This window comes from Pan troglodytes, chromosome 4, assembly GCF_028858775.2.
Source record: "Pan troglodytes isolate AG18354 chromosome 4, NHGRI_mPanTro3-v2.0_pri, whole genome shotgun sequence".
Taxonomy (NCBI): domain Eukaryota; kingdom Metazoa; phylum Chordata; class Mammalia; order Primates; family Hominidae; genus Pan; species Pan troglodytes.
In genome coordinates this window covers 10,950,775-10,965,817 of record NC_072402.2, presented here as the reverse complement: position 1 = coordinate 10,965,817, position 15,043 = coordinate 10,950,775, and the positions used below count along the sequence as shown (strand labels likewise).

At 45.6% G+C, this 15,043-nt stretch overlaps 1 protein-coding gene across 5 annotated transcripts in view; it reads left to right on the top strand.

Annotated features, from left to right (window-relative positions):
- Positions 1-4,744: 4,744 nt before the first annotated feature.
- Positions 4,745-15,043, top strand: part of CMBL (carboxymethylenebutenolidase homolog) — a 28,453-nt gene continuing 18,154 nt past the window's right edge. Inside the window, exon 1 of one of the 5 annotated variants that reach the window (XM_526833.9) lies at positions 4,745-4,885. The gene's annotated coding sequence lies outside the window, so the exon portion shown is untranslated. The other 4 variants (XM_016952943.3, XM_016952944.4, XM_016952941.4 and 1 more) reach the window with 4 other exon arrangements.

Here is a 15,043-nt window from a genome sequence, read left to right as displayed (position 1 = left end):
CTTTAAAGATCCGAGTCTTAGGCCCAGTGTGGTGGCATGTGCCTGTAATCCAGCACTTTGGGAGGCTGACTCAGGAGGATCCCTTGAGCTCAGGAGTTTGAAGCTGCAAAGAGCTATGACCATGCCACCGCAGCCTGAGCAACAGCGTGAGGCCCTGTCTCTAAAAAACAAAACAAAAACAAAAGACGTGAATCTTTTATCAACAGGTTTTTTCGGGTAAATCAAGGCTTTCACTAACACTCTCGATGATCCAAAGCCACAGTTCCAAAGTCACTATCACACATGAAGTGTTGTCATAGCAGCACCCCACTTCCAGGTATCAAAGGTATCAACATCTGTGTGAACTAACAATCGCTGTGTCACAATTTAGCCCAAAACTTAGCAGCTCACAACAATAAACATTATTATCTTGCACAGTTTGAGGTTCAGGAGTCTGGGAGTGGCTTAGTTGGAGTTTCTGGCTCAGGGTCTCTCAGGAGGTTACCATGGGGTTATAGCATCTGACACTTGGCTGAGGCTGAAGGATTCTTGTCCAGGATGGCCCAGGAACATGGCTGTGGGTCACAGATTTCTTTGCTCCAGAGGCTACTCAAGACATGGCTGGGAGCTGACTTCCTCTACAGCATGTGATCTGAGAGAGAAAGCTAGACACACACACACACAGACACACAGAAACACACACACAGAAAGAGAGAGAGAGAGAGAAGAGAGAGGTGGAAGTCCCAGAGTCTTCTCTAATCTAATGTTGGAAGAGACGTACCATCTGATATGGTTTGGCTGTGTCCGCACCCAAATCTCATCTTGAATTCCTGTGTGTTGTGGGAGGGACCCGATGGGAGGTAATGAATCCTGGGAGCAGGTCTTTCTTTTTTTTTTTTTAGATGGAGTTTTGCTCTTGTTACCCAGGCTGGAGTGCAGTGGTGCAATCTCAGCTCACTGCAACTTCCCCCTCTTGGGTTCAAGAGATTCTTCTGCCTCAGCCTCCTGAGTAGCTGGGATTACAGGCACCCACCACCATGCCTAGCTAATTTTTTGTATTTTTAGTAGAAACGGGGTTTCACCATGTTGGTCAGGTTGGTCTCAAACTCCTGACCTCAGGTGATCTGGCCGCATTGGCCTCCCAAAGTGCTGGGATTACAGGCGTGAGCCACGGCACCTGGCCTGGGGGCAGGTCTTTCCCATGCTGTTCTCATGATAGTGAGTAAGTCTCACAAGATCTGATCGTATTATAGGAAGGAGTTACCCTACACAAGCTCTCTTTTCCTGCCACCATCCACATAAGATGTCACTTGCTCCTCCTTGCCTTCCACCATGATTGTGAGGCCTCCCCAGCCACGTGGAACTGTAAGCCCATTAAACCTCTTTCTTTTGTAAATTGCCCAGTCTCGGGTATGTCTTTATTGGCAGCATGAAAACAGACTAATACACCATCACTATGTTGGTATACTATTGGTCACACAGACCAACCATGGTAAGTGTAGGAGACTACATAGGGTTGTGATTTCTCAGAGGCAGGGCACGTTATGAGTCATCTTGGAGGCTGACTACTACAAAATTATTAAGGGGTAAAATGTCAGATTGTCTATAATTTCTACACTTTTGAAAAAAAATTGATGAAGCAAGTTTAGCAAAATACTAAAGATAATTATATTTAGGCCTGGGGTATATGGGAATTAATTGTATTCTTCTTTCTACCTTTCTATATGTTTGTACATTTTCATTAATAAAAAGTGAAAAAAAAAAGCAAATTTAAGCTTTCTATCTGGGGATGACAAGATGGCTGACTGGTGCTCAAGAACCTTCTAGAAATCACCTACCCAGCCTCTCACCTGTCTTCACCAGCAGTGCCTGCCCTGTGCACAGGATTCAGCGCTTTCCCAGCGGGCTCCCTGCAGCTCCACCAAGGAGTGCTGGAGGCTGAGTCAGCAGCACGGCCAGGAAATGGTAACAGATGACATAGAATATGTGTGCCCTCAGGTATTATTTTGAGATGTTCTGAAACACAGCAGCACTTTTTCTGATTTTGTTCCAAGCGTCTTTAGAGGAGCAATTCCAAGGAATACTTTTCCTGGCCTTGCCTTCAAGGTCAGTGTAAATCACAGGAGTTTGAGCAGAGTCAGCAATTTTGTTTAACTTTGACCTTGCCCTGTTTGTTAATTCAGCTTGAACTCATTCTGTCCCTGGAATTTAGTTACCTATTTTATAATGAAAAATAAAGATAACTTTGGAGGGGTAATGAGCAGCAAACGCTGAGTCATAGCTCTTTAATTTATAGGGAACTCCATGAAATCTTAGAGTTCATTTCTGCTGAGAGTTTCTGTAAGAAGGAAACTTAATTTTTTTAAGAGCCTAGGTTAAATAATCACTTGTGTGATTAATTTTCCATGGAGTTTGTCACTAAAATTGGTGAAGTTGAAAAATTGTCCTTTTAGGTGTCACAAGCAATTTGCGCGTTGTAGGATGGAAACAAGAATTTTTCTTCAGCCTGGGCAACAGGGCGAAAGCCCGTCTCTACAAAAACAAAAACAAACAAACAAACAAACAAAAACTTAATTGGGTGACATGCCTGTAGTCCCAGCTACTTAGGAGGCTGAGGTGGGAGGATCACCTGAGCCCAGGGAAGTAGAGGCTGCAGTGAGCTGTGATCGTTCCACTGCTCTCCAGTCTGGGTGACAGAGTGAGACCCTGTCTCAAAAAAAGTAAATAAATTTTTTTCTTTGGCGCTGACCCTGAATTTGTTCTGGGTAATAACACTTTGGTAACTTTTTAAATTATTCTGATGTTTAAAAAATCCCTAACCATTATTTTAGAGAAATTCCAAGCCCATAAAATAATTCAACTGCAGATGTTTCAGACTGGGTTTTGAAAGATCCTGTCTGAAAGAAAATTAGTGTATCTCTAGCAGGAAAACACTGTTTTAGTCCGTTTGGGCTGCTATAACAAAAACACCAGGCTGGGCGAGGTGGCTCACGCCTGTAATCCCAGCACTTTGGGAGGCCGAGGCCAGTGAATCACCTGAAGTCAGGTGTTTGAGACCATCCTTACCAACATGGTGAAACCCCATCTCCACTAAAAATACAAAAAGTAGCTGGGCATGGTGGTACATGTCTGTAGTCTCAGCTACTCAGGAGGCTGAGGCAGGAGAATTGCTTGACCCCGAGAGGCGGAGGTTGCAGAGAGCCGAGATGGCACCACTGCACTCCAGCCTGGGCGACACAGCGAGACTCTGTCTCAAAAACAGCAACAACAACAACAACAAAAACATCATAGATAGACTTGGGTAGCTTAAACAACATTTATTTCTTATAGTTCTGGAAGTTGGAAGTCTGGGATGGGCCAGCAGGATTGGGTTCTTGGTGAGTGTCCTCTTCCTGGCATAGAGATGAGGAAGCAAGCTCCCTTGCCTCTTTTGTAATGGCACAAATCCCATTCTTGGGGGCTCCACCCTCATGACCTAAGCATCTCCCAAAGGCCCCGCCTCCAAATACCACCATGGGCGGGGTGGTTAGGATTTCAACGTACAAATTTTGGAGGGGACACAAACATTCAGTCCATAACAACACCTTTGCAGTGGGGATGGCAGGAAGTGCGGCCACCATGGTGCAATGGCTTTTTAATGTGCCCATTTGTCCAGGCTGAGCTATATTCCTAGAATTCCCTTTTCCTGTATGTTTCCAGTTTGAGTGAGCCACAGGGGTGTGCTTCTGCAGCCAAGTTGAAGCTGTTGTCATAACCTTGGGCAGATGACCAGAGAAAATACGAAGGAGGAGGCAAGTATGAAACGTGTATTAATTTCTTTTTTAAAAAAGGCTTAATTTGGGGCTGGGGCCGGGTGCGGTGGCTCACGCCTGTAATCTCGGCACTTTGGGAGGCCGAAGCAGGTGGAACACTTGAGGTCAGGAGTTCGAGACCAGCCTGGCCAACACGGTAAAACTCCGTCTCTATTGAAAACACAAAAATTAGCTGGGCGTGGTGGTGCGTGCCTATAATCCCAGCTACTGGGGAAGCTGAGGCAGGAGAATCACTTGAATCCGGGAGGTGGAGGTTGCAGTGAGGTTGAGGTTGACATCGTGCCACTGCACTCCAGCCTCGGCAACAGGGTGAGACTCCATCTCAAAAAAAAAAAAAAAAAAAAAAATTGTGGCTGGGCATGGTGGCTCACACCTGTAATCCCAGCACTTTGGGAGGCTGAAGGGGAGGATCACTTGAAGCCAGGAGTTCGAGGCTCCAGTGATCTATGATTGTGTCACTGCACTCCAGCCTGGGTGACAGAATAAGACCCTATCTCTAAAATAAAATAAAATAAACTAAACAAAAAATAGCTTAATTTGTATTTACAACAGAAGTTACTTGTCTTGGAAGCCAGGCACGCACGTAAATCTCACAGAAGGCTGGCTGTCTTCCTTCTCCTGGCCTCCCTGCCTCCTCCCTCAAGGCTTCCTGATTCTCTTCTCCCTTCCTCTCTGCGGTTCCCTCCCTCCCACCCCCTCTCCCTGCACCTTTCTTTATCTTGGAGCCTCTCCCATCTCTCCCTCCCTCTTCCTCCCTACCCCACCCTCCGACCACCCCACTTCTTCCCCTCCCCTCACACTTCCCTCCCTCCCTTCTCTCGTCTCCTCCCCACTGCGCCTCCCTCCCTCCTGGCCTTCCTTCCCTTCCCCGACTTTGCAGATTTCTCTTCCCCCAGGCCTCCCTCCTCCACCTCTCCGCCCCCTCCGGGCTTGGCTCTCCCAGGAGGCTACGACTGGAGCCACTGGTCCCGCAGGGATCCCCGCGTCCTCGGTCGCCGCGTCCACGTCCCTCTCGCGTCCCCGCCCGGCGCCACGCCGCCTCCTCTGGGTTCGGCCTCCGCGCGGTGCAGCGCAGTCTCAGGCCACGGGACAAGGTACGTGCGCGTCCCCGGGGCACACAAGCCCACACAAGCCCGGGCCCCGCTCCTCTGAACTCCCGCGTGTGTTCTGACTATGGCAAAGAAGGTCTTTGCCGCGTGCACGGGTAAGGAACTTCCCACAGTCCGTTTTCGGAAGCTGACTTTCATAAAAGTGATACGTTGTCCTTGCAGAACAGCAGCCTCCACGATCCCATGCGTCCGAAGCAGCCGCTGTTTACATTTTGGTATTTTCCTGTAGGTGTTTCGCCATGCATTTTAAAGACGTAGTGGAAATCACACCGTATGCAAACTTGCGTTCGTTTTGGCCATTTAGCACGGAGGAGCCTTTCCTCCATGCCGTTAAATACTCCTTGTAACTCTCTTCCTGCAGCGAGACATTCTGGTTGTAGCGTTTTTACTAATATAAAACTATTAAAAAACTGAGCATATTTGCAACTAAATCAGCATCCACATTCGACAGCTTTTCTTTAGGGTGGGTATTAAGAAGAGAGGTGCTGGGTCTATGGATCTAAAAGTGGGGCATCCTAAACGCTGGGTAGGTGTGCCAGGAACGACTGGACAGTTTACACCCCACAGCCGTGTGGTGTGCTGATGGAAGATGCCACCTGTTGTTTTCAAAGCCCATTTAAAATAAAGTGGTTGGTAATGAGCCTCGCCGGTATCCGGGGAATCCTGTCCAGGCCTGGGAACCCTATCCAGGCCTAGGAACAGCCAGAGAAAAAGCAGATTCTGCAGGGGCGTCGTTGGCATGTCTAAGAGGGCCATTGTGGGCTCATCCAGGTAGCTTCCTAATTCATGCTATCTCGACCATAGACACTTGGAAAATACAAGCATGGCTGCTGAAAAATAAATATTTGGAGAAGTTTGATGTTTGTAGAATCATCTAAGGATAAGTACTGGCCCTGCCTTCCCTGCTGCAAGATTGAAAATCACTTGCCATGCAAGTTCCTACAATGTTTAAGCAGTAAAGGAGAAACCTCGTGCCTTTCCCATTAGACCCCACTTTCCTGTGTTGTCTTGGGGTCCTCTGTAACCCTGAGCCCTGGATGCACTTCCACGTGGTTTCTATTTCTAAATTTCTAAAGCGTCCAGAAATGTATTCCTCCCTTCTCTCCTCTCCTCCCCACTGCGCCTCCCTCCCTCCTGGCCTTCCCTTCCCCTACTTTGCAGACCTCTCTTCCCCCAGACCTCCCTCCTCCTGCTCTCTGCCCCCTCCGGGCTCGGGCTCGGGCTCTCCCAGGAGGCTGGAGATGTATTCCTAGACTTCCCTGCTTGTTATAATCCCAACTGCACCAGTCCCTTTTGCTTGTCAAAATCTGTTTTCTCTATTTCTGTTGGAGAACTGCGTTGTGCCTGGAAGTCTGACTTGTGAGTTATTTGAATCCTTAGGGCGTGAAATCAGGAAAACCACACCCTCACCATACTTTATCACCTCTCTTACCTGTCTGACTGCCAGTGTTAGAAAGGGAATGTTTGATTACATTGTTAAAAGATAATTTTCAGCCAAAGGTGAAATCATGACTTTTATACAGATATAAAAGTGACAAATATTTTATTTTATTCATTAAAGAGAGAAATAGGCAGATGTTGTAACTGGTTCAAAAAAGAAGTCAAGAAGTGCAAATGTATACGGAGTAAAGGAGTGCCTTGTGAAGGTACACACAGGAAAGGAGCATACCCTTGGAATTTGCAGATCAAACACTCAACTGTAAGGTTGGGCACAGTGGCTCATGCCTGTAATCCTAGCACTTTGGGAGGCCGAGGTGGATGTATCCTGAAGTCAGGAGTTTGAGACCAGCCTGGCCAACATGGTGAAACCCAGTCTCTACTAAAATACAAAAATTAGCCAGGCATGGTGGCATGTGCCTATAATCCCAGCTACTCAGGAGGCTGTGGCAGGAATATCGTTTGAACCAGTGGGGCAGAGGTTGCAGTGAGCGGAGATTGCACCATTGCACTCCAGCCTGGGCAACAAAGTGAGACTCCGTCTCAAAAAAAACAAAAAACAAAAAACAAAAAACACTCAACAGTGATCCCCATGGGTTTTGATGTGTAATTTTCCAGAGGGACATGCTTGTGTTAGGCAGAGTGAGGCTCCTTCACCCCTACAGAGTGACTCTTGTGGCCCCTCCAGCTCTGCCTCACACAAGCAAGTCTCTCTGGAAAATTACACATCAAAACCCATGGGGATCACTGTTGAGTATTTGATCTGCAAATTCCAATTCCATATGCTCCTCTCCTGTGTGTACCATCACATAGAAGTCATTCACACATATGCAGCACCTTGCAGCAATGTCTATGGGGAATCATGCATTTGTGCTGGTGGCCAGTGTGGGCATTGCCGACGAACATGGCCACCAGGGTGTCCTGCAGGGCACTCCACAGAGCTAGGAAAAGCGTCCTGATTTCCAGAGACCTCACCAGTGGAGACCACAGAACTGACCTGGGGATGACCAGAAGGTGGCCCCAAACACATCTGCCATGATACAGAAAAGCCTTTATTGACAGCATGTGTAACGAGGACTCTGTCATGCATCTCAGACACACAGTCCTGCCCCAGCACAGGAGGAAAAGGAAACCTTCTTACTCACAATAAAGGACCTCATCATGTGTAAGAAGTGCCTCAGTGGAAAAGTACCCATGTCTATAGCACACCCTGTGGGCTGTCTGATTCCAGCTCCATTCATTGTAGTTGAGCCATTTTTAGGAGTAAGTGGCAGATCTGATAGATCTGTAAATTCTATCCCGTTTCCATGCAGAATTAATGGACTCTTTCCCCTCCTGTGGAAAAAAGTTAAAAAAAAAAAAAACATGTTGTCTAGGCTGGTCTCTAACTCCCAGTCTCAAGCAATCCTCTTGCCTCAGCCTCCCAAAGTGCTGGGATTACAGGTGTGAGCCACTGCGTTTGGCCAAAAGGATATTTTGTCTTCATTTGCAATTCATCTCAACATTTCTTTTGTCAACTAAAGAATGATGAGTTTCATAAATTTGGAAAAAGAGAGCTTTATTTCTCATAAAGTGTTGCAGCCTGCAAAGCGGCCATTCTGACAGGCTGGGAAGTGTAGTCTCTGGCCAGAAGCTGGAAACAGACCCTTCCAGTGTGGGAAGAATAGTACAGGGATCTGTGCTGAACAGTGTGGCCAAACACACAGATTCAATAAGCTATAGGAGGGGTTATGAATTTTTAAAATAATGAATTAGCTAATATTTTTGAGACAGGGTTTCATTCTGTCCCCCAGGCTGGAGTGCAGTGGCATGATCATTGGCTCACTGCAGTCTTGACCTCCTGGGCCCAAGTGATCCTCCTAGCTCAGCCTCCTAAAAGGCTGGGACCACAGGTGTGTGCCACCAAGCCTGGCTAATTTTCTAATTTTTTTTTTTTTTTTTGTAGAGATGGGGTCTCCATGTGTTGCCCAGGCAGGTCTTGAACTCCTGGACTCAAGTGATCCTCCTGTCTTGGCCTCCCAAAGTGTTGGGAGTATAGGCATGAGCCACTGTTCTCAGCCATGAATATTTTTGAAGGAGAACAGTGTACGTGGGCAATTGAGCTTTTTGCCTCTTCATGGGAGCCATGTTCAAAAAATGACTGCGTTAGCATGATCCAAGGGTGGTATTTTTGGCCCTCTGTTGTTAAAAGCTGAAGCAGAGGACACAAAAATCCTTACTGTGCACCCTCTGTAGACAGGCCAGAACCATGTCATGGTTGATGTTTTGTTATCAGGCAAAAAGGAGGGCAGCGTCATGAGGCTGGGTGATATCAGTGTGGGGTTGTTTGAAGAGGCTAGTTTCTGTTTAGCCTTTAGAAAAGAAAGCCTCATGGTGGTTAGTGAGTCAGGGGCGGATAATGAGAGGTGTGTGATCCCCCAACCCATAACTATATAACTGAGTTATATGGCCAATAACTCAGTTTTTAAGGTTATTCTGGGGTCTCCTTGGTGAAGAGATGATCCAGTCAGTTGGTTGGGGGCTTAGAGTTTTTAGTTTACACTTTCCAGCACATGCATTTGTGCTCTTTTGATTTTCCTTCAAGCCTGTTAGAACATCTGTTAGTTTTTTCCTGTTGTTCAAGTAGAGTACAATCCTCAATGTTGTTTTTATATCTGTTGAAGAGTGATGGTTTTACTTCTTTCTGAAAATTATCTTTTAATAAATACATGTGTTGTTGACAGAAGGAAGTCAAACTCTGTAAGATGTTTGAAGAGGTTTATTCTGAGCCAAATGTGAGGACCATGACCCATGACACAGCCCCCAGAGGGCCTGAGAACATGTGCCCAAGGTGGCTGAGTTACAGCTTGGTTTTATACATTTAGGGAGACATAGGAACTCGATCAATACATGTGAGGTATACATTGGTTCAGTCTGGAAAGGTGGGACAACTCAAAGGTCGGGGATGGCAGGGTCAGGGTGGTAGCTTACAGGTCACAGGGGGATTCAAAGATTTTCTGATTGGTGCTTGGTTGAAAGAGTTAAATTAATAATGAAAGACCTGGAATCAATAGAAAGGAGGGTCTGGGTTAAGATAAGAGGTTTGAGAGACCAAAGTTCTTATTATGTAGGTGAAGTCTCATAGATGGCTACCCTTAGAGGCAATAGATAGCAAATGTTTTCTGTTCAGACCTTTAAAAGCTGCCAGACTCTCAGGTAATCTTTTCAGGATCAGAAAGAGACCTGGAAAGGGAAGGGGATTCTCTACAGAACGTAAGTTTCCCCTACAAGAGATAGCTTTGCAGGGCTGTTTCAAAATACGTCGAAAATATTTTGGGGTAAAATACTTGATTTGTTTCAGGGCCTGCTGTCTATATCCTTGGATGCTGTATTTGAGTCAGGTTGGAATTTCATACCTTATTTCTACAAAAAGTCTGTTTCGTCAGTCTTGAGACCTCTGTTTGAATGTTAATGCTGGTCATTTGTGCCTGAACTTCAATGGAGGAGGGAATAATGAGGTATGTTGGACTCCTCCTTCCTGTCTTTTTTTTTTTTTTTTTGAGACAGAGTCTCGCTGCAACCTCCTGGGTTCAAGCGATTCTCCTGCCTCAGCCGCCCAAGTAGCTGGGATTACAGGTGTGCACCACCATGCCTGGCTAATTTTTTTTTTTTTTTTTTAGTAGAGACAAGGTTTCACCATGTTGGCCAGGCTGGTCTTGGATCCTTGCCTCAAGTGATCCACCAGCCTTGGCCTTCCAATGTGCTGGAATTATAGGCATGAGCCACTGAGCCTAGCCCCTCCTTCCTGTCATGGCCTGAATTAGTTTTACAGGTTTCTTTGGAATCGCCTTGGCCAAGAGGAGAGGTCCATTCAGTTAGTTGGGACGCTTGGAATTTTATTTTTGGTTTACAGTGCATTTGCAGGAGGAAGCTAAAATCCTGAAAGGTATATACAGAAATACAGTACAGTTAGTTGAGAGTCAAGGGTATGTTCCCTGAGACTTGCCAGGGTAGAAACTGTTCGCCCTGCCCATTGTGGACTTGGCCCCTGGCACAAGGCGTGGCCTGGCTGCTGTGCCCACGTGGAGGGTCTGGGCAGGAGTCCAGCCTTCGACACACACGGGGCCTCTCCTGTAGGAGAATAACCTTGCAGGATCAGCCTAGAGGACTGCTCGCCTGGCTGTAAGCATTCCTTTTGCAAAATGGATGTCAACTGAAAATAAAGTAAAAACATTCAGATTAGAGGCTTCCTGGAATGGCCAGGATTTTCTATGATCCCTAGGTCCTCATAGAACAAACAGCCCAGATAAGAAGTCAGCCCAGATAAGAAGTCAGCCCAGACCAGCCTGGCGAACATGGTGAAACCCCGTCTCTACTAAAAATATAAAAATTAGCCGGGCATAGTGGCGGGCACCTGTAGTCCCAGCTACTTGGGAGGCTGAGGCAGGAGAATCGCTTGAACCTGGGAGGCGGAGTTTGCAGTGAGCGGAGATCGTGCACTGCAATCCAGCCTGGGTGAGAGAGTGAGACTCCATCTCCAAAAAAAAAAAAAAAAAAAACCGAAAAGAAAAAGAAAAAAAAGAAAGCTCTACAGGCCTGAACTTGCTGCTTGTGTCTAAGGGGTGGGGCAGTCTTGGAACTGAGCCCTCACTGCCCCCCGCCGCCCCACCCCCTTACCTTTGGTCACTGTATTGTCAGAGCAGAGGGAAACATGGCTTGAGAGTTTTTCTGAAATGGTGTCAAATGACAATGTTGAATTATTGAGTCTTACTAATTATAGTTCTATAATGTAGCTTATGAAAACCAAACCAAGAAAACTACAGTCCAGTTGTCCTTGATTGGATAACTAGTTATTAATTTCTTTCTTCTCAAAATCTAATTACTTTATTTCTAATTATGAAACACTAAGAATATTCAGTAATGTGAAGGGAATTATATAACAGCCACCCTTTCACATCACCCATATTTAAAAGATAATACCATTTTGCCCTATATACTTCAAATCAAAACTTTTTAAGGAAATAAAATGTAATAAAGCCCACGATCTCCATTTTTTCTCCCCTCTCTTCCCAGTAACCATTGTCCTAATGGTGATAATTCATTCTCATGCGTGATACTTTTCCTACAGTATATTTATTAATAAAATGTATATTTTTGGTTATTTATTTAGCATCAAAATGTATGTTTTTTGGTTGTTATTTAGAATCAAAATGCTATGTCTTTTTACATAGCATTATGTTTTTGAGATTTTTTAAGTTTTGTATTTTTATTTTTAAATAAAAATAAATATATAAAAAATATTTATATAAATATATATAAATATATAAAAAATAAATAAATAAAAATAAAAATAAAAATGTCTCGCTTTGTTGCCCAGACTGGAGTGTAGTGGCATGATCATAGCTTACTGCAGCCTTGAATTCCTGGGTTCAAGTGATCCTCCTTTCAGTCTTCTGAGTAGCTGGGACTACGGGTGCATGCCACCATGCCCGGCTAATTAAAAAAAATTTTTTGTAGAGATGGGGTCTCCCTATGTTGCTCATGCTGGTCTCATACTCCTGGCCTTGAGCTATGACCATGCCTCGACCTCTCAAAGTGCTGGGATTACAGGCCTGAGCCACCATGCAGGTCTGGAGATTTATTATATTGATAAATTACAGGTGCAGCCTATTCATCGAACTGTTGTGTAATATTCTTTTTATGAATGTATTTGTTTTCTAGGGCTGCCATAACATTACCAGATACTGGGTGACTTAAAGCAACACAGTGCCTCATAGTTCTGGAGGCCAGGAGTCCAAATTGAAAGTGTCAGCAGGGCTCTGCTCTTTCTGAAACCTGTAGAGGAGAGCCCTTCCTTGCCTATTCCGGCGTCTGGTGGGGGCCAGCAATCCTTGGCTTGCAGGTGCATCCTTCCCGTCTCCACCTCCATCTTCACACGGCCTTCTCTTCTGTGCGTCTGTTGTGTCTTTGTCCACATTTTCCCTTCCTTAGAAGGACACCAGTCATTGGATTTATGGTCTACTGTACTCCAGTATGACCTCATCTTAACTACAGGACATCTGCAAGGACCCTGTGTCTAGTTAAGGTCACATGCACGGAGAGTGGGGGATAGGACTTAAACACGTATTTTGGGGGAACACAGTTCAACCTACATCAATCTATAAATTACAGTTTATTCATTCTCCTGCTGATGGTCAATTAGATTGGTTCCAGGTGTTGTCATCATATTAGTGGTGCCAAGAACATTTTTCCATAATCACTGCATGTGCCTGTGTGGGCATGTGCAAATTTCTCTCTCTCTGTTTTTTTTTTTTTAGATAGGGTCTCACTCTTAACACCAAGCCTGGAGTGCAGTGGTGCAGTCTTGACCTCCTGGGCTCAAGCAATCCTCCCACCTCAGCCTCCTGAGTAGCTGGGACCACAGGTGCACACACCACCATGCCTGGCTAATTTTTCTGCTTTTTTTTTTTTTTTTTTTGGAGAGATGGGGTTTTACCATGTTGCCCAGGATGGTCTCGAACTCCTGGGCTCAAGTGATCCCCACCGCCTTGGCCTCCCAAAGTGCTGGGATTACAGGCATGAGCCGCCATGTCCCACCACATGTGACATGAATTTCTCTAGGGAAACATCTAGTGGTGGGATATCTTGAGTGCGGGGCATCTGCTTCTTTAACTTTGCTAGACTCCTTCCAGGGTTTGTATCATTTCACATGCCCTCCCATTTCCCTACAAGTGTACCATCATCTCTGTGTTAACAGACTTTTGCCAATCTGCAAGATGGAAAAGAGTATTTCATTCTTGTTTTTATTATAGTTTCCTTAAGAACAGTGAGGTTGAATATCTCTTCATATGTTTATGGGCCATTCAGGTGTACTTTTTTGTAAATTGCCCATTCATATGAATTTTTCTATTGGGTTGTCTTTTTCTTGGTGACTTATAGGAATTCTTTATATATTTTATCTAGACACTAAGTCCTATGTTCCTAAAATAATACCTTCTCCTAGTCTATCTTGTTTTCTCACTTTGTTTATGGAGACTTTTATCTTGATATTAATGTTAATCATTATCTTATTAACCTTTCATCTTAGTTACTATCTTATTAATGCAATTTTAAGAGCTTTTTGTCATGGAAAATCTCAAGCATATATAAAAGTAGAGAGATTAGTACACAGGACACTCCAGCTGCACCACCATCAGCACGTGGACATCTTGTCCACCCTACCCCACATGGAGCTATTTTGGGTTTTTGTTTGTTTGTTTTTTGAGATGGAGTCTTGCTCTGTCGCCCAGGCTAGAGTGCAGCGGCGCGATCTCGTCTGACTGCAACCTTTGCCTCCTGGATTCAAGTGATTCTCATGCCTCAGCCTCCGGAGTAGCTGGGATTACAGGCGCTCACCACCATGCCTGGCTAATTTTTGTATTTTTAGTAGAAACGGGGTTTTGCCATGTTGGCCAGGCTGCTCTCGAACTCCTGACCTCAGGTGATCCACCAGCCTTGGCCTCCCAGAGTGCTGGGATTACAGGTGTGGGCCACCGCACTCAGCCCAAATGGGGCTATTTTGAAGTAAATCCCAGACCTCTGGTCATGTCATCTGTGTGTACATCATGATATCATGATGCATCTATGAAAGACAAGGACTCAAAAACACATGGCTGCAATGCCATCACCTTCCCCTGCCAAAATTCACAATAATTTGCAATTTCATCAAATATCCACTTAGTATTCAGTTTTCTGCAGTTGTCTTTCCTTTTTTTTAAAATTGGTTACCATGAAATGGGATTTATATTCCTTTTCTTTATGGTTTATGTTTTTTGGGTCAAATTTAATAAATTCTGCCTTATTCCAAAGTACAAGAAAAAAGTATTCAGTATTTCCTTCTGATTGTCGAAATTTCTCCTTTCCTACTTAGATTTCTAGCCACGCACTGGGGTATGTGGGGATCCATGGTGATTTGTTTTCTCACCTGGGTAGCTCAGTGCTGCAGCCGTGCCTCATTGATGGCCAGTCCCTCCTCCCCCCACAGGTCCCTCCTGCCCCCTCTCATGACTACAGAGCCCATTGTATCTGACCCCCTCTCTGCCTGCTCTGCGCCTGCTCTTCGCCTGTTCCCACTGCTGGACCTGGCTGGAGGAAACAGCCATACGTTTCCCCGACCGCAGTACTTCTCCCTGGTCCCCTGTTTTCCTGCTTATCCTCTCCCCAGCCCTCATCCCGCCTCTCACCCTGACCTGCTGACTCTGCTTCTCAGTTCTGTGAGCCAACAGATGCCAACAGGGAGCATCCACACTCTCCCGCCCCACACCCACCACCACCTGTGTCTGTGTCCACGTCCTCAGCCTCCCTTGGGTGCGTGAGGACTGTCCACGCTGCCAAAGAAGGCAGCTCCTCCGCTATGCGCCAGACCCTCCTGTCATACTCTCCAGTTCCCTCTCTCCCGGGGTCATTGATTGTGTTTTGTTTGTTTTCCTTTCTATGGTATCATTCTCATCCACGTACAAATAGGCTGAGATTTCTTCCACTTTAAAAAAAAAAGGCTCATCCCTGTATCTTCCCTCCATCTTTTGCACAGTCTCTTTGCTCTTTTTTTTTTTTTTTTTTTTTGAGATGGAGTTTCGATCTTGTTGCCCCGGCTGGAGTGAAATGGTGCGATCTCAGCTCACTGCGACCTCTGCCTTCCCGGTTCAAGCGATTCTCCTGCCTCAGCCTCCCAAGTAGCTGGGATTATAG